This window comes from Gorilla gorilla, chromosome 12, assembly GCF_029281585.2.
Source record: "Gorilla gorilla gorilla isolate KB3781 chromosome 12, NHGRI_mGorGor1-v2.1_pri, whole genome shotgun sequence".
Taxonomy (NCBI): domain Eukaryota; kingdom Metazoa; phylum Chordata; class Mammalia; order Primates; family Hominidae; genus Gorilla; species Gorilla gorilla.
Window position 1 is genome coordinate 5,061,049 of NC_073236.2, and position 23,299 is coordinate 5,084,347.

A 23,299-nucleotide genomic window follows, 5' to 3' on the forward strand; every position below is an offset into this window, starting at 1 on the left:
ATATGTATTTGGTGTACTTTGATATTTTATGTACAGTACATAACATATATTTGGTGAAATTTGATATTTTATGTACAGTATGTTATATATATTTAGTGTACTTTCATATTTTATGTTGAGTATACTATATATATTTGGTGAAATTCGATATTTTATGTACAGCATAAAACGTATATTTTGTGTACTTTGATTTTTTATGTACAGTATATAATATATATTTGGTAAAATTTGACATTTTATGTACAGTATATAATATATATTTGGTGTACTTTGATATTTTATGTACAGTACAAAATATATATTTGTTGAAATTTGATATTTTATATACAGTATATAATGTATGTTTGGTATACTTTTATTTTTAATGTACAGTATGTTATAAATATTTGGTGAAATTTGATATTTTATGTACAGTGTATAATAGGTATTTGGTGAAATTTGATATTTTATGTACAGAACATATGTCTATTTGTTGAACTTTCATGTTTTACGTACATTATATAATGCAGATTTGGTGAAATTTGATATTTTATGTACAGTATATAATATATATTTGGTGAAATTTGATATTTTATGTACAGTATATAATATATATTTGGTGAAATTTGATATTTTATGTCCAGTATATAGTATACATTCAGTGAAATCTGATGTTTTATGTACAGTATATAATACATATTTAGTGTGTTTTCATATTTTATATAGAGCATATTATATACATTTGGGGAAATTTGATATTCTTTGTACAGTACATAATATATATTTGGAGTATTTTAATAATTTATATATAGTATATTATATATGTTTGGTGAAATTTGATATTTTATGTACAGTATTTAATATATATTTGGTGTACTTTCATATTTTATGTGAAGTATATAGTATATATTTGGTGAAATTTGATATTTTATGTACAGTATATAATATATGTTTGGTGTGCTTTCATATTTTGTGTACAGTATATAATTTATATTTGTTGAAATATGATATTTTTTGTACAGTATAGAATATATATTTGGAGTACTTTTATATTCAATACTGTATATAATACATATTTGTTTAATTTTGATATTTTATGTGCTGTATACAATATATATTTGTTGGAATTTGATACTTCATGTACAGTATATAATATATACTGTGTACTTTGACATTTTATGTACAGTATATTATACATATTGTGTATACCTTGATATTTCATGTAGAGTATATAATATATATAGGTTGAAATTTCACACTTTATGTAAAGTATATAATATGTATTTGGTATAATTTCATATCTTATGCGCAGTATATAATATATATTTGGCGTAATTTGATATTTTATGTATAGTATATCATATATATTAGGTGTACTTTCATATTTCATGTACAGTATATAATACATATTTGGTGAAATTTGATATTTCATGTACAGCATAAAATATATATTTGGGGAAATTTGATATTTCATGTAGAGTAGATAATATATATTTGGTGTACTTTGATATTTTATATACGGTATATAATACATATTTCGTGAAAATTGATATTTTATGTACAGTATATAATATATATTTGGTGAAATTTGATATTTTGTGTACAATATATAATATATGTTTGGTGAAATTTGACATTATATGTAGAGTATATAGCATTCATTTGGTGAAATTTGATACATTATTTACAGTATATAATATATATTTGGTGAAATTTGATATATTATGTACAGTATATAATATATATTTGTTGTACTTTCATATTGTATGTACTTTATATAATACATATTTGGTGAAATTTGATATTTTATGCACAGTATATGATATATATTTGGTGTACTTTGATAATTTATGTACAGTATGTAATACATATTTGGTATACTTTGATATTTTATGTACAGTGTAGAATGTATATTTTGTGTAATTTGATATTTTATGTACAGTATGTGATACATATTTGTGAAATTTGTTATTTTATGTCCACTATATAATACATATTTGGTGTTCTTTGATATTTTAGGTAGAGTATATAATATATATTTGGTGTACATTGATATTGTTTTTACAGTATTTGACGTATATTTGGTGTAGTTTGACATTTTAAGTACAGTATATAATATATAATTGTAGTACTTTCATATATTATGTACAGTATATTATATATATTTGGTGAAATTTGATATTTCAAGTACAGTATATAATATATATTTGGTGTACTTTGATATTTTATATACTCTATATAATATATATTTGGCATACTCTCATATTTTACGTACAGTATATAACATATATTTGGTGAAATTTGATATTTTATTTACAGTTTATAATATACATTCGGTGTTCTTTGATATTTTATGTACAGCATATAATATGTATTTGGTGAAATTTGAAAATTTATTAGCAGTATATAATATATATTTGGTGAAATTTGATATTGTATGTACAGTATATAATATATCATTTGTGAAATTTGATATTTTATGTACAGTATATAATATATATTTAGTGTACTTTCATATATTATATACAGTATATTATATAAATTTGGTGAAATTTGGTATTTTATATTTAGTATATAATATATATTTGGTGTACTTTGATATTTTATGTACAATATATAATATGTATTTTGTGAAAATTGATATTTTATGTACAGTACATAATATATATTTGGTAAAATTTGATATTTTATGTGCAGTATATAATATATGTTTAGTGCACTTTCATATTTTATGTTCAGTATATTATATGTACTTGGTGGACTTTGATATTTTATGTACAGTATATAATTATATTTTGTGTACTTTGATATTTAATGTACAGTATATGATATATATTTGGTGAAATTTTAAATTTTATGAACAGTATATAGCATGCATTTGGTGAAAATTGTTATTTTATGTACAGTATATAATATATATTTGGTGAAATTTTATATTTTATGTACTGTATATAATATATATTTGCTGTAATTTCATATTTTATGTACAGTATATAATACATAATTGGTGAAATTTGATATTTTATGTACAGTATATAATATGTATTTGGTGTACTTTTATAATTTATGTACAGTATATATTATATATTTGGTGTACTTTGATATTTTATGTACAGTGTATAATGTATACGTGGTGTACTTTGATATTTTATGTACTCTATATAATATACATTTGGTGTACTTTGATATTTTATGCAGAGTATATAATATATATTTGGTGTACTTTGATATTTTATACAGTATATAATATATATTTCTTGTACTTTCATATATTATGAACAGTATATAGTATATATTAGGTGAAATTTGATATTTTACGTACAGTATATAATATATATTTCGTGTACATTCATATTTTATGTAAAGTATATTATACACATTCGGTGAAATTTGATATTTTATTTACAGTATATAATATACATTCGGTGTCCTTTGATATTATATGTACAGTATATAATATATATTTGGTGTTTTTTGATATTTTTTGTATAGTATATAATATATATTTGGGGAAATTTGACATTTTATGTTCAGTATATATTATATATTTGATGTACTTTCACATTTTATGTAAAATATATAGAATATATTTAGTGAAATTTGATATTTTATGTACAGTATATAATATATATTTGTTGTGCTTTAATATTATATGAACAGTTTATAATATATATTTGGTGAGATATGATATTTCATCTACAGTGTATTGTATATATTTGGTGTACTTTCACATTCTATACAATAGATAATATATGTTTGTTGAAATTTGATATTTTATGTACAGTATATAGTATATATTTAGTGTACTTTCATATATTATGTGCAGTATATTATTCACATTAGGTGAAATTTGATATTTTATGAACAGCATATGATATATATTTGGTGAATTTTGATATTTTATGTACAGTATATTATACGTATTTGGTGTACTTTGATATTTTATGTACAGTATATAGTATATATTTCTTGCACTTTGATATTTTATGTACAGAATATAAAATATATTTGGTGTACTTGATATTTTATGTACAGTATATAATATATATTTGGTGAAATTTCATATTTTATGTACAGTATATAATATATATTTGGTGAAATTCGATATTTTATGTACAGTATATAATATATATTTGGTGTATTTTGATATTCTATGTATAATATATAATATATGTTTGGTGTACTTTCGTATTTTATATAGAGGGTATTATATACGTTTGGTGAAATTTGATATTTTCTGTACAGTATATTATATGTATTTGTTGTACTTGATATTTTATCTACATTATATAATATATACTTTGTGTACTTGGATATTTTTTGTACACTATCTGATATATATTTGGAGAAATTTGGTATTTTATGTACAGTATATAGTATGTATCTGGTGAAATTTGAAGTTTTATCTACAGTATATAATATATATTTTGTGAAATTTGATATTTTATGTACTGTACATAATATACATTTGGTGAAATTTGATATTATATGTACAGTATATAATATATATTTGGTGAAATTTGATATTTCACGTAAAGCCTATAATATATATTCAGTGAAATCTGATCTTTTATGTACAGTATATAACATATATTTAGTGTATTTTCATATTTTATATACAGTATATTATATACATTTGGTGAAATTTGATAGTTTATGTTCCATACATAATATATATTTGGTGAATTTTGGTAATTTATATATACTATATGATATATGTTTGGTGAAATTTGATATTTTATGTACAGCATAAAATATATATTTGGTGTACTTTCATATTTTATGTAAAGTATATAATATATTTTTGGTGAAATTTGATATTTTATGAACAGTATATAATATATATTTGGTGTGCTTTCATATTTTGAGTACAGTATATAATGTATATTTGCAGAAATATGATATTTCATGTACAGTATATAATATATATTTGGAGTTCATTTATATTCTATAATGTATAAAATATATATTTGTTTAAATTTGATATTTTATGAGCTGTATACAATATATATTTGTTGTAATTTGATACTTCATGTACAGTATATAATAATTCCTATGTAATTTGACATTTTATGTACAGTATATAAAACATATTTGATATACCTTGATATATTATGTTGAGTATATTATATATATTGGTTGAAATTTGACATTTTATGTACAGTATATAATACATATTTGGTGGTATTTGATATTTTATGTACAGTATATAACATATATTTGGTGTACTTTGATATTTTATGTGCAGTATATAATATATACTTGGTGTACTTTGCTATTTAATGTACAATTTATAATATATATCTGGTGTACTTTTATATTTTATGTACAGTGTATAATTTATATTTGGGCAGTTTGATATTTTATGTAAACTATGTAATGTATATTTTGTGAAATTTGTTATTATATGTACAGTATATAATGTATATTTGGTAAAATTTTGTATTTTATGTACAGTATGTATTATATATTAGGTGAAATTTGATATTTTATGTACAGTATGTAATATATACTTGGTGAAATTTGATATTTTGTGTACAGTATATAATATATATTTGCTGTTCTTTGAAATTTTATGTACTGTATATATTATATATTTGTGAAATTTGATATTTTATGTACAGTATATAATATATATTTGGTGTACTTTGGAATTTACTGTACAGTGTATAATATATCTTTGCTGTTCTTTGATATTTTATGTAAGTATATAATATATATTTGTGAAATTTCATATTTTATGTACAGTATATAATATATATTTGGTGTACTTTGATATTTTATATACACTATATAATATATATTTCGTGAAATATGATATTTTATGTACAGTATATAATATACATGTGGTGTACTTTGATGTTTTATGTACGGTATATTATATATATATGGTGAAATTTGATATGTTATATACAGTAAATAATATATATGGTGTAATTTGATATTTTATGTACAGTATATAATGTATATTTTGTGAAATTTGGTATTTTATGTACGGTATATAATATATATTAGTTGAAATTTGATATTTTATGTGCAGTATATATAATATATTTGGTGTAATTTGATATTTCATGTACGGTATATAATATATATATGGTAGTCTTTGAAATTTTATGTACAGTATATAATATATATTTGGCATACTTTGATATTTTATGTACAGTATATAAAATATATTTCCAGAAATATGATATTTTATGTACTGTATATAATATATATTTGGTGATACTTGATATTTTATATACAGTATACAACTTATATTTGGAGTACTTTGATATTTTATGTACAGTATATAATATATATTTGTTGTACTTTTATATTTTATGTTCAGTATATAATGTATATTAGTTTTATTTTGATATTTTATGTACAGTATTTAATATATATTTTGTGTATTTTGGTATTTTATCCACAGCATATAATATATATTTCATGAAATTTGATATTTTATTTACAGTATATAATATATATTTGAGGAAACATATTTTATGTTCAGTAGATAATATATATTTGGTGAAATTTGATATTTTACATACAGTATTTATATATATTTGTTGTACTTTGATATTTTTTGTACAGTATATAATATATATTTGGTGCACTTTCATATTTTATGTACACTATATAATATATATTTGGTGAAATTTGATATTTTAAGTGCAGTATGTAATATATATTTCGTGAAATTTGATATTTTATGTACAGTATATAATATATATTTGTTGCACTTTCGTATTTTTTGTACAGCACATTATATACATTTGGTGGAATTTGGTATTTTATGAACAGTATATAATATATATTTGGTGTAATTTGATTTTTTATGTAGAGTATATAATAAATATTTGGTATACTTTGATATTTTATGAACAGTATATAATATATATTTGGTGTACTTTGATATTTTATATACAGTATATAATATATATTAGGTATACTTTGATATTTTATGTACAGTATATAATATGTATTTGGGGTACTTTGATATTTCATATACGGCATGTAATATGTATTTGGTGTAGTTTGATATTTTACATACGTTATATCATATAAATTTGGTGAACTTACATATTTTATGTACAGTATATAGTATATGTTTCGTGAAATTGGATATTTTATGTACAGTACATAATATATATTTGGTGTAATTTCATATTTTATGGAGAGTATGTAGAATATAATTTGTGAAATTTGATATTTTATGTACTGTATATAATGTATATTTGGTGTACTTTGATAATCTGTGTACCTTATATAATATGTATTTGTTGTAATTTGATATTTTATATACAGTATACAATATATATTTGGTGTACTTTGATAATTTATGTACAGTGTATAAAATATATTTGGTATTCTTTGATATTTTTTGTACTGTATACTATACATATTTGGTGTAATTTGATATTTTATGTACAGTATACAATATATGTTTGCTGAAATTTATTTTATGTACAGTATATAATATATATTTTGTGTACTTTCAGATTTTATATACAGTACATATTATATATTTGGTGTACTTTCATATTTTATGTACAGTATATAATATACCTTTGGGGTACTTTGATATTTTATATACAATATATAATCTATATTTGGTGTTGCTTGTTATTTTATTTACAGTATATACTATATATTTTTTGTGCTTTGATATTTTATGTAATGTATATAATACATATTTGGTGTACAGTGATTTTTTATGTGCAGTATATAATATTTATTTGGTGTACTGTGATATTTTATGTACAGTATATAATATGTATATGGTGTGCTTTCATATTTTTTGTAAAATATATAATATTCATTTGCTGTACTTTGAAATTTTATGTACAGTATATAATATATATTTCGTGTCATTGATATTTTATTTACAGTATATACTCTATATTTGGTGTACTTTGATATTTTATGTACAGTATATAATATATTTGACGTTTTTTGATATTTTATGTACAGTATATAGTATATATTTGGTGTAGTTTGGTATTTTATGTACAGTATATAACATATATTTGTTGTACTTTGATATTTTATGTAGAGTATATAATATATATTTGCTGTACCATGATATTCTATGTACAGTATATAATATACATTTAGTATAATTTGATATTTTCTGTAGAGTATGTAATATATACTTGGTGTACTTTGATACTGTATGTAACATATGTAATATATATTTTGCGTAATTTGATATTTTTGATGCTGTATATAATATATATTTGGTGTACTTTGATTTTTTATTTACAGTATATATATTATATATGTTGTACTTTGATATTTTATGTACAGTATCTACTATTTATTTGGTGTACTTTGATATTTTATGAACAGTATGTAATATATATTTGGTGTAGTTTGATATTTTATATAGAATATATAATATGTATTTGGTGTACTTTAATATTTTATGTACAGTATATAATATATATTTGGTGTACTTTGATATTTTATGTACAGTATATAATATATATTTGGTGTACTTTCATATTTTATGTACAGTATATAATATATATTTGATGTACTTTGGTATTTTATGTACAGGATATAATATATATTTGGTGAACTTTGATATTGTAAGTACTGTGTATAATATATATTTAGTGCATTTTGATATTTTATGTACAGTATATAATATATATTTCGTGTACTTTGGTACTTTACTTACCACATATAACATAGATTTGTTTTAATTTGATATTTTATGGACAGTATATAATATATATTTGGTGTAATTTGATATTTTATGTAGAGTATATAATATATTTCATGTACTTTGGTATTTTATGTACAGTGTATAATATATATTTGGTGTAGGTTCATATTTTATGTACACTATGTGATCTGTATTTGGTGAAATTTGATATTTTATGTACTGTATATAATATATATTTGGTGTACTTTGATATTTTATGTACAGTATATAACATATATGTTGAACTTTGATATTTTATGTACAGTACATAATATATGTTTGGTGTACCTTGATATTCTACGTACAGTATATAATATATATTTAGTGTGCTTTGATATTTTATCTACAGTATATAATATATATTAGGTGTACTTTGATACTTTATGTACCATATATAAAATATATTTGGTGTTCTTTGATATTTTATGTACAGTATATAATATATATTTCGTGTACTTTGATATTTTATGTACAGTATATAATATATATTTGTTGTACTTTGATATTTTATGTACAGTATATATTGTATTTTTGTTGTTCTTTGATATTTTATGTACAGTATATAATATACTTTTGAGGTCCTTTTATATTTTATATACAATATATAATACATATTTGGGGTACTTTAATATTTTATGTTCATTATATAATATATATTGGCATACTTTGATATTTTATGTACAATATATAATACTTATTTGGAGTACATTGATATGTTATATACAGTATGTAATACATATTTGCGGTACTTGGATATTTTATGTACAGTATGTAATACATATTTGGTGTACTTTGATATTTTATGTTCATCATAAAATGCATATTTGTCATAATTTTATATTTTATGTACAGTACATAATACATGTTTGGTGTACTTTGATATTTCATGTAAAGTATATAATACATATTTGTGTTACTTGATACTTCATTTACAGTATATAATACATATTTGGGGTACTTTGATATTTCATGTACAGTATATAATACATATTTGTGTTTCTTTGGTACTTTATATACAGTATATAATACATATTTGGTGTGCACTGAGTTTTTTGTACGATATAGAATATTGATTTTCTGTACCTTGATATTTTATGTACGATATATAATATAGATTTTGTGTTCTTTGATGTTTTATGTATGATACATCATATAGATTGTTTGTACTTTGGTATTTTTTGGATGATATATAATATAGATTTTATGTATTTTGATATTTCTTGTACAGTATATAATATATATTTTCGGTACTTTCATAATTTATGTACAATATATAAGGTATATTTTGTGTACTTTTATATTTTGTGTGCATTATATAAGATATATTTTGTGTACTTTGATATCTTATGTACAATGTGTAATAAATATTTTGTGTACTTTGATATTTTATGTGCAATATATAACATATATTTTTTGTACTTTGATATTTATGCACAATATAGAAAATATATTTTGTGTAATTTGATGTTTTCTGTACGATATGTAACACATATTTTGTGTACTTTGATATTTTATGTACAATATGTAATATATGTTTTCTGTTCTTTGATATGTTATGTACAATGTATAATATATATTTTGTGTACTTTGATATTTTATGTACAATATATTATGTGAATTTTTTTGTGCTTCAGTAATTTATTTACAATATATAATATGTATTTTGTGTACTTTGATATTTTATGAACACTATATAGTATGTACTTTTTGTACTTTGATATCTTTTTAAAAATATATAATATAAGTTTTGTGTACTTTGATATTCTATCTACAATATATAATTGATATTTTCTGTACTTTGATATTGTATGTACAATATATAACATATATTTTGCATACTTTGATATTTTATGTACAAAATATAATACGTGTTTTGTGTAGTTTGATATTTGATTTACAATATCTAAGTTTTGTGTAACTTGATATTTTATGTACAATATATAATATTAGATTTGTGTACTTTGATATCTTATGTACCATATATAAGATATATTTTGTGTACCTTGATACTTTATGTACAATATGTAATACTTATGTTGTGTGCTTTGATATATTATGTATAATATATAATGAATATTTTCTGTAATTTGATATTTTATGTACAATATATAATATATAATTTTGTACATTGATATTTTATGTACAATGTGTAATATATGTTTTTTGCACTTTGATATTTTATGCAAAATATATAATATATATATTTGAGTACTTTGATATTTTATGAACTATGTATGAAATATATTTTGTGCAGTTAGAAATTTTAAGTACAATACATAATAAATATTTTGTGTAATTTGATATTTTATGTAAAATATATTTGTATTTTGGGTACTTTGATATTTTATGTAAAATATATAATAGATATTTTGTGAACTTTTTGATAGTTTATGTAAAGTATATAATATATATTTTATGAACTTTGTTATTTTATGTACAATATATAATACATATTGTGGTTAATTTTTGATATATTATGTACAATATATAATATATACTTTGTGTAATTTCATATTTTATGTACAACATATAATACTTATTTTGTGTACTTTCTTATGTTATCTATAATATATAATAAACATTTTGTGTACTTTGATATTTTATGTACAATATATAATATATGTTGTGTGTACTTTGATATTTTATGTTCAATATAAAATATATATTTTGTGTACTTTGATATTTTATGTACAATCAGTAATACATATTTTTTGTACTTTGATATTTTATGTAGGATATATAATATATATTTAGTGTGCTTTGATATTTTATGTAGAATATATAATATATATTTAGTGTGCTTTGATATTTTATGTACAATATGAAAAATATATATTGTGTACTTTGATATTTTATGTATAATATATAATATATGTTTCGTATACTTTGATATTTCATGTACAATGTAAAATATGTATTTTGTGTACTTTGATATTTTATATACCATACGTAATATATGTTTTGTGTACTTTGATATTTCATGTACAATATATAATATATGTTTTCTGTACTTGTATATTTTATGTAAAATATATAAAAAATATTGCGTACCTTCATATTTTATGTACTCTATATAAATATCATATACTACTTATAATATGTATCATATATTATATATGTCATAAATTTTATTTAATATATACTATATGTTATAGGTTATATGTCTTAAATATATATTATACGTTATACATCATATGTATATCATATATAGTGTACTTTGATATTTTATGTACAATATGTAAGATACATTTTGTGTAGTTTGATATTTTATATACAATGTATAAGATATATTTTGTGTACTTTGTTATTTTACGTACAATATAAAAGATATAGCTTGTGAGTTTCATATTTTGTGTACAATATATAATATATAGCTTCTGTACTTTGATATTTTATGTACAACACATAAGATATAGTTTGTATACTTTCTTATTTTGTGTACAATATAGAAGATATAGTTTGTTTACTTTGATATTTTATGTACAATATATAAGATATAGTTTGTGTACTTTGATATTTTATGGACATTGCATAAGATATAGTTTGTGTACTTTGATATTTTATGTACAATATATTAGATATGGTTTGTGTCCTTTCATATTTTATGTACAATATATAAGAAATATTGTGTGTAGTTTGATATTTTATGTACTATATATAAGATATATCTTGTGTACTTTGATATTTTATGTACAATATATAAGATATAGTTTGTGTAATTTGACATTTTATGTAAAATTTATAACATATAGTTTGTGTACTTTCATATTTTATGTACAATATATAATATATATTTTTTGTTCTTTGATATTTTATGTACAATATAATGTCTATTTTGTGTACTTTGACATTTTATGTACACTATATAATATATATTTTGTGTAAATTCATATGTTATGTACAGTACATAATATATGTTTTGTGTACTTTGATATTTTATGTACAATATATATGTTTTCTGTACTTTGATATTTTATGTACAATATGAAATGTAGATTTTGTGTACTTTGATATTTTATGTACCATACATAAATAGAATATATTATATATACTATGTATCATTTATTACATATATCATACATTTTATGTAATGTCCATCATATATTATACGTTATATATCATATATTATCAATAATATATATCATATGATTCAGTTAATATATATCATACATTATGTAACATATTGCAGATGTTATAATATATATAATATATAATATATAGCATATATTACATAATGTATATCATATATCATATTATATGCCACATATCATATAATATACATCAAACATTATATTACTTATATCTTATTTTATATATGTCACATATTATATTTATTATAGATGGTATATATTACCGATAATATATTATGTACCTATCATATAGTATATAGTTTAAATATTATATAATACATTATATATTTTGTTTAACATATTACATATAATATATATATTATAAATTTTATATATGATATATATAATATATAATATATAAAATATTTAATATATAATATATATGTATAATATATTATATATATATTATATATGTTATATAAAACAATATATAATATAATATATATTTAAAAATATACTTGTCATAAAATTAAATATATTTCATAGATTATTATATAAAACACATATTATATATTAGATAAAATATATAATATATATAATATATAATATAAATAGTATATATTATATGTCATATATAACATCATATAAAATATACTATATAGTATATGTAATATATAATATATATAATACATAATATATAATATGACATAATATTTTCTATGTATACTATGAGATATTATATATTTTTTAATATATTACAGATATAATATATTATATAATAAATAATGCATATATATAATATATGTTATATATATAATTGTTTTTAGACAGAGTCTTGTTCTGTTGCACAGACTGGCGTGCAATGGCACCATCTTGGCTCGCTGCAACATCTGCCTCAGTGTTTCAAGCGATTGTCCTGCCTCAGCCTCCCAGGTAGCTGGGACTACACCATACTGGGGCTACTCCAGCTGCCACCTTGCCTGGCTAATTTTTTTTTTGTTTTCGTGGAGACAGGATTTCACTGTATTGGCTATGATGGTCTTGATCTCCTCACGTTGTGATACTCTTGCCTTGACCTCCCAAAGTGCTGGGATTAGAGGCCTGAGCCAAGATACATATTTTTTAAATGAAGAAAAATTTCAAAGGTACTCTGCTTGGTACAATAATCAAACATATAAACTGAGGAATAAAACATAACCATGAAACATATGAATAACTGCATATGGAAAATACAGAGGATAATGTTTTAAATAACATATTTGGAAAGCACTAACTTATAATTTGAAGAGTTTGCATTTGACATGCCAGTATGAACATGCCTCGAATGCAGCAACACATGTTCCACATGAGAAAAATCAAAATCAGGGAAAATGAAACCAAAAAAGTTCAATCTGCTCTGAGCTTTGAAATACTCACCACAGACAGTGGCACTTAGGACCAAGGGCAGGAGATCCCTAATCCCATCACCACGGCGATAGGGCACAAAAATTCGAGGGTGAAGGCCCAATACACATTGTGAGGTCCAACTGCTGCCGTGCAGTCAGGAGTGCTTTTACATGGATAGGAATGTCATTGAAGGCTCAGTGTTTTGTTTAAAAACTGAACCCCAAGCCCACACATTACTAGGCTGTACTTCTTCAAACAAGTTATGAGATGGGAAAGAGGCACCCCCAAATATATATATATATATGTGTGTGTGTGTTATATATATAATTTATATAATGTAATGTATATAGCTTATATAATATGTATAACATATATATAACTTTATTTTACATCCTGCATCCTTATATTTTATATAATATATTGTGTATAATATAATATACAATGATATGTTATTATTATGTACAATAAAAAACCTGTAAAAAATATAATTATTACATGTCCCATAATGTATAATTATATATAATAATACAATTATATGTATAATCAAATATTATATAATAATATATAATATATACAACATATAATATGTAATATATAATATATAATAAATTATATAATATAGAATATAATATGCATAACATATTATATAATATACAATATTTACAATATAATGTTATATATATAATGTATTATATATTACACATAATATGTAATATGTTATACATAATATATAATATATTAGATATTAAAACATATATTATATACTACATATTGTATATCATATTATATATTATATCACAATATTATATATAATAATGTACATATGACATATATTAGATATAATATTCTATAATATAATACATTATGTTTAATGATATAATTTAATTTATAATATATTATGATATACTATATATAATATATTATGATGTAATATATATCATTTAAGATATGTATATATAACGTATAATATAATCATTTATAATATAATATTATATATTATATATAATATATAACATATATAAAATATTTCATAAATCATATATCATATTTTTCATATATTATATATGATATATTATATATAAAATGTACCATATATTACATATATCTTACATTATATGTAATATATATCATCTATTATATGTTATATATCATCTATTATATGTTATATATCATATATTATCAGTAATATATATCATATCTTCAATGTAATATATATCATACATTATATAGTATATAACTTATGTTATAAAATATATATTGTATATTATATAATATATAGCATATAATATATAAGGTATATCATATATGATATTATATACCAATAATCTTATATATATAATTGTTTTCAGACTGAGTCTTGTTCTGTTGCACAGACTGGGGTGCAATGGCACCATCCTGGCTCACTGCAACCTCTGCCTCACGGGTTCAAGCGATTGTCCTGCCTCATCCTCCCAGGTTGCTGGGGCTACACCATACTGCGTCTACTCCAGCTGCCCCCATGCCTGGCTAATTTTTTTTTACTTTTAGTAGAGACAGTATTTCACTGTATTGGCCATGATGGTCTTGATCTCCTCACGTTGTGATCCTGTTGCCTTGGCCTCCCAAAGTGCTGGAATTAGAGGCCTGAGCCAAGATACATATTTTTTAAATGAAGAAAAATTTCAAATGTACTCTGCTTGGTACAAAAATCAAATATACAAATTGAGCAATAAAACATAACCATGAAACATATGAATAACTGCATATGGAAAATACAGAGGATAATGTTTTAAATAATATATTTGGAAAGCACTAACTAATAATTTGAAGAGTTTGCATTTGACAGGCCAGTATGAACATACCTTGAACGCAGCAACACAGGTTCCACATGAGAAAAATCAAAATCAGGGAAAATGAAACCACAAAGGTTCAATCTGCTCTGAGCTTTGAAAAACTCAGCACAGACAGTGGCACTCAGGACCAAGGGCAGGAGATCCCTAATCCCAACACCACGGCGATAGGGCATAAACATTCCAGGGTGAAGGCACAATCCACATTGCGAGGTCCAACTGCTGCCAGGCAGTCAGGAGTGCTTCTACATGTACAGGAAGGTCATTGAAAGCTCAGCGTTTTGTTTCAAAAACTGAATCCCAAGCCCACACATTACTATGCTGTACTTCTTAAAATATGTGAGGAGATGGGATATAGGGCACAACAAAATATATATATATGTGTGTATATACATATAATTTATATAATGTAATATATAGAGCTTATATAATATGTATAACATACACATAATTTTCTTTTACATCCTGCATCCTTATATTATATATGATATATTATGTATAAGATAATATATAATGATATGTCAATATTATATACAATAAAATACATGTAATAATATATAATTATTACATAAAACATAATATATAATAATATATAAAATTATACAGTTATATATGTACTTATATATAATATAATAATATATAATAGGTGTAATATATTATATATAGTATATAATATGTTATATAATATAGAATATCATATGTATAACATATCCTATAATGTATAATATTTACTATATGATATAATATATAATGTATTATATATTACATATGATAAGTAATATATTATACATCATATATAATATAGTAGATATTATAAAATATATAACATATTACATACTAGATATTAAATATTATATAACATATTGTATATTATATCATAATATAATATATATTATACTATTATATATATGACATATATTAGATTAAATATTTTACAATATTTTACATTATGTATATTAATATAATGTGATATATGAAATATTATGATGTATTATATAATATATTGTGATATAATATATAATATATTAAGATATTTTGTGTAAAATATATAATATAATCATAAATCATAGAATATTATATATTATATATTTTAAAACATATATTTCATTTATCCTATATATCATATATTATGTATTATATATCATATATCATATTTAATATGTATATTACATATATCATACATTATACATAATAAATATCATATAATATATGTTAAGTATCATATATTATGTGTTATATATCATATATTATCAGAAATATATATCATATGTTCAATGTAATATGTATCATGCATTACATAATATCTAGCATATGTTATAAAATATATATAATATATTATATAAAATATAGCACAGATTTTGTAATATATATTATATGTCATATTATATACCATATATCATATAATATACATCATATATTATATTACATATATTATATGTAATATAATATATGTCATATATTATATTATATATATTATATGTTATATAATATATGTCATATATTATATTTATTATAGATGGTATATATTACCTTTAATATATTATTTACATATCATGAATTATATAATTTATATATTTTATAATATATATTTTGTTTATTATATTACTTATATAATGCATATATTATATATTTTATATATGATATATATGATATATTGTATATAATATATATTATATACATGTCATAAAATATAAGATATATTACAGATCATTATATAATACACATGTGATGTATTAGATAAAATATATATTATATGGATTATATATATTATATATAATATAAATAATATATATTATATATAATATAAATAATATATGTTATATGTAATATCTAATGTCATATAATAAATAATATATTATACATTCTATGTAATATATAATACATGTGATATATATTATATATAATATCACATAATATTTTTTATGTATATTATGAAATATTATATATTATATATGTATGTATTACAGATATTATATATTATATATTATATAATGCATAGATATTATATATTATATATATAATTGTTTTTAGACAGAGTCTTGTTCTGTTGCACAGACTGGGGTGCAATGGCACCATCCTTGCTCACTGCAACCTCTGCCTCACGGGTTCAAGCTATTGTCCTGCCTCAGCCTCCCAGGTTGCTGGGGCTACACCATACTGCGTCTACTCCAGCTGCCACCATGCCTGGCTAATTTTTTTTACTTTTAGTAGAGACAGGATTTCACTGTATTGGCCATGATGGTCTTGATCTCCTCACGTTGTGATCCTCTTGCCTTGGCCTCCCAAAGTGCTGGAATTGGAGGCCTGAGCCAAGATACATATTTTTTAAATGAAGAAAAATTTCAAAGGTACTCTGCTTGGTACAGAAATCAAATATACAAATTGAGCAATAAAACATAACCATGAAACATATGAATAACCTCATATGGAAAATACAGAGGATAATGTTTTAAATAATATATTTGGAAAGCACTAACTAATAATTTCAAGAGTTTGCATTTGACAGGCCAGTATGAACATACCTTGAACGCAGCAACACAAGTTCCACGTGAGAAAAATCAAAATCAGGGAAAATGAAACCACAAAGGTTCAATCTGCTCTGAGCTTTGAAAAACTCAGCACAGACAGTGGCACTCAGGACCAAGGGCAGGAGATCCCTAATCCCAACACCACGGCGATAGGGCATAAACATTCCAGGGTGAAGGCACAATCCACATTGTGAGGTCCAACTGCTGCCAGGCAGTCAGGCATGCTTTTACATGTTGAGGAAGGTTATTGAAGGCACAGTGTTTTGTTTCAAAAACTGAATCCCAAGCCCAAACATTACTATGCTGTACTTCTTAAAATAAGTGATGAGATGGGAAATAGGGCACAACCATATATATATATATATGTGTGTATATATATATAATTATATATAATGTAATATATATAACATATACAATATGTATAACATATATATAATTTCCTTTTACATCCTGCACCCTTATATTATATATAATATGTTACGCATAATGTAATATATGATACATTTTTATTATACTCAATATAATACACATAAAAATATATAATTATTACACATAACATTATGTATGATTATATATACAATATAATAATATGTATAATTATATATAATACAATTATATATAATATAATATAATATCAATTATATAACATATTTTATATCTATTATATAACATATTATATAATATAGATTGTCATATGTATAGCATACGATATATTATAATATTTAATATATAATATAATATACGGTGTGTTATATATTACACATATTATGTAATATATTATATATAATATTTAATATATTAGATATTATAAATTATACAATATAATATATGTGATAGGTGTTATATAACATATCATATATTATATAACAATATAATATATATTATAATACTATATACATGACATATATTAGACTAAATATTGTATAATATGTTACGTTATGTACAGTAATAATATGACAAAATATAAAATATATTATGGTATACTATATATAATATATGATGATATAATATATGTTATATATTAAGATATATTATATGTAGTACACAATATAATCTATATAATAGAATATTACATAATTATATATAATATATAAGATATGTTATATATATCATATATCATATATAATAAATATTTTATGTACAGTATAGAATATATAGTTTTTGTACATTGATGTTTTATGTATAGTATAGAATATGTAATTCGTGTACATTGATATTTTATGTACAGTATAGAACACATTTTGGTGTACTTTGATATTTTATGTACAGTGTATAATATATATTTGTTGTACTTTGATATTTTCTCTGGAGTATAGAATATATATTTGGTGTACTTTCATATTTTGTGTACAGTATTGAGTATATATTTGGCGTACTTTGATATTTTAAGTACATTATAGAATAAATATTTTGTGTAGTTTGATGTTTTACGTACAGCATGGGATATATATTTGTTTTTCTTTGATATTTTATGTACAGTATGTAATATATATTTGGTGTTCTTTGATTTTTTATGTACAGTAATGAATACATATTAGATATACTTTGATATTTTATGTACAGTATAGAATATATATTTGGTGTACTTTGATATTTTAAGTACAGTACTAAATATATATATGGTGTAATTTGATATTTTACATACTGAATAGAATATATATTTGGAGTGCATTGATGTTTCATGTACAGTATAGAATATATATTTGGTGTACTTTGATATTTTATGTACAGTATAGAATATATATTTGGTGTACTGTGATATTTTATGTACAGTATAGAATACATATTTGCTGTACATTGATATTTTGTGTAGAGTATAAAATATATATTTGGTGTACTCTCATATTTTATGTAGAGTATACAATATATGTTTTGTATAGTTTGATGTTTTTTGTACATTAGTGAATATATAGTTTGGTTACTTTGATATTTTATGTACAGTACATAAAATATAGTTTGGGTACTTTGATATATACAGTACATAATGCATGTTTTGGGTAATTCGATATTTTATGTACAGTACATAATACATGGATTGGGAACTTTGTTATTCTATGTACAATACATAATATACAGTTTGGGTACTTTGATATTTTATGTACAGTGTAGTATATATATTTTGTGTACTTTGATATACTTTGTGCAGTATAGTGTGTATATTTTGGGTACTTTGATATATTATGTACAGTATAGAATATATATTTTGTGTAATTTCATATTTTATGTGTTGTACAGAATATATATTTTGGGCACTTTCCTATTTTATGTACAGTAAAGAATATATATATATTGGGTATTTTGATATTTTATATACAGTATAGAATATGTATTTGGAGTACTTTGATATATTATGTACAGTATAGAATATATATTTCGGTTAAATGGATATTTTATGTACTGTACATCATGTACATTTGGTGTACTTCGATATCTTATGTGCAGTATAGAATATATATTTTGGGTGTTTTGACGTTTTATGCACAGTATAGAACATATATTTTGGGTACTTTGGTATTTTATGCACAGTGTAGAATATATATTTTGGTTAATTTGATACTTTATATACAGTATAGAATATATATTTTGGGAAATTTGATATTTAATGTACAGTGTAGAATCCACATTTGGTGTATGTTGATACAGTATAGTATACATATTTGGTGAACTTTGATATATTATGTACAGTATAGAATAAACATTTGGTGTAGTTAATAGAATATATATTTGGTGTAATTTGATATTTTTTGTACAGTATAAAACGTATATTTGGTGTAATTTCATATTTTACCTACAGTATAGAATATATCTTTGGTGTACTTTGAAATTTTATGTACAGTACAGAATATATATTTGGTGTACATTGAAATTTTTTCTAGAGTATAGAATATATGTTTGATGTACTTTGATATTTTATGTACACTATAGAATATATATTTGGTGTACTTTGTTATTTTGTGAACGGTATAGAATATATATTTGGTGTACTTTGATATTTTATGTACAGTATAGAAAATATATTTGGTGTAGTTTAATATTTTGTGTACAGTATAGAATATATATTTGTTGTACTTTGATATTTTAAGTACAGTATAGAATATATATTTGGTGTAGTTTGATATTTTGTGTACAGTATAGAATATATATTTGGTGTACTTTCATATTTTATGTACAGTATAGAATATATACTAGGTGTACTTTGAAATTTTATGTACAGTATAGAATATATATTTAGTGTACATTGAAATTTTAGGTAGAGTATAGAATATATATTTGATGTACTTTGATATTTTATTTACACTATAGACTTCATAACTCTGCACTGGTCACCCAGTTGACAGGCCATTGTCTTTGATCTGCCTAAGGGGTCATTGTGACATCATAACGCTGCACTCATCACCTAGGTGACAGGCCCTTGTCTGTGATCTGCCTAAGGGCTCATTGTGACATCATAACTCTGCACTTGTCACCGAGGTGGCAAGCTCTTGCCTTTTAACTGCCTTAGGGGGCTTTGTGACATCATATCTCTGCACTGGGCACCCAGGTGACAGGCCGTTGTCTGTGGTCTGCCTAAGGGGTCATTGTGACATCATAAGTCTGCACTGGTAACCCAGGTGACAGACTCTTGTCTCTGATCTGCCTAAGGGGGCATTGTGACATCATAACACTGCACTGGTCACCCTGGTGACAGACCCTTGTCTGTGATATGCCTAAGGGGACATTGTCACATCATAACTCTGCACTGGTCACCCAGGTGAAAGACACTTGTATGTGATCTGCCTAAGGGTGCTTTGTGACATCATAACTCTCCACTGGTGACCGAGGTGACAGGCGCTTGTCTGTGATCTAAGGGGGCATTGTGACATCATAAATATGCACTGGTCACCCATGTGACAGTCTCTTGTCTGTGATCTGCCTAGGGGGGCATTGTGACATCATAATTTTGCACTGCCCTCCGAGGTGACAGACCCTTGTCTTTGAACTGCCTAAGGGGTAATTGTGACATCATAACTCTGCACTCATCACCCAGGTCACAGACCCTTGTCTGTGATCTGCCTAAGGGGGCATTGTGACATCATAACTCCACACTGGTCACCCAGGTGACAGACCCTTGTCTTTGATCTGCCTAAGGGGGCATTGTGACATCATAACTCTGCACTGGTCCCCCAGGTGACAGGCCCTTGTCCGTGATCTGAGGGGGATTGTGACATCATATCTCTGCACTGGTCACCCAGGTGGCAGACCATTGTGTGTGATCTGCCTAAGGGGACATTGTGACATCATAACTCTGCACTGGACACCCAGGTGACAGGAGATTTTCTGTGTTCAGCCAAAGGGTGCATTGTGACATCATAACTCTGCACTGGTCACCCAGGTGACAGACCCTTGTCTGTGATCTGCCTAATTGGGCATTGTGGCATCATAACTCTGCACTGGTCAGCCACGTGACAGAGCCTTGTCTGTGATCTGCCTAAGGAGGCATTGTGACATCATAACTCAGCACTGGTCTCCCAGGTGACAGACCCTTGTCTGTGATCTGCCTAATTGGGCATTGTGGCATCATAACTCTGCACTGGTCACCTATGTGACAGGCCCTTGTCTGTGATCTGCCTAAGAGGGTATTGTGACATCACAACACTGCACTGGTCATCCAGGTGACAGGCCCTTGTCTTGATCTGCCTAAGGGCGCATTAAGACATCATAACTCTGCAATGGACACCCAGATGGCAGACCCTTGTCTGTGATCTCCCTATGGGGGAATTGTGACATCATAAATCTGCACTGGTAACCCAGGTGACAGTCCCTTGT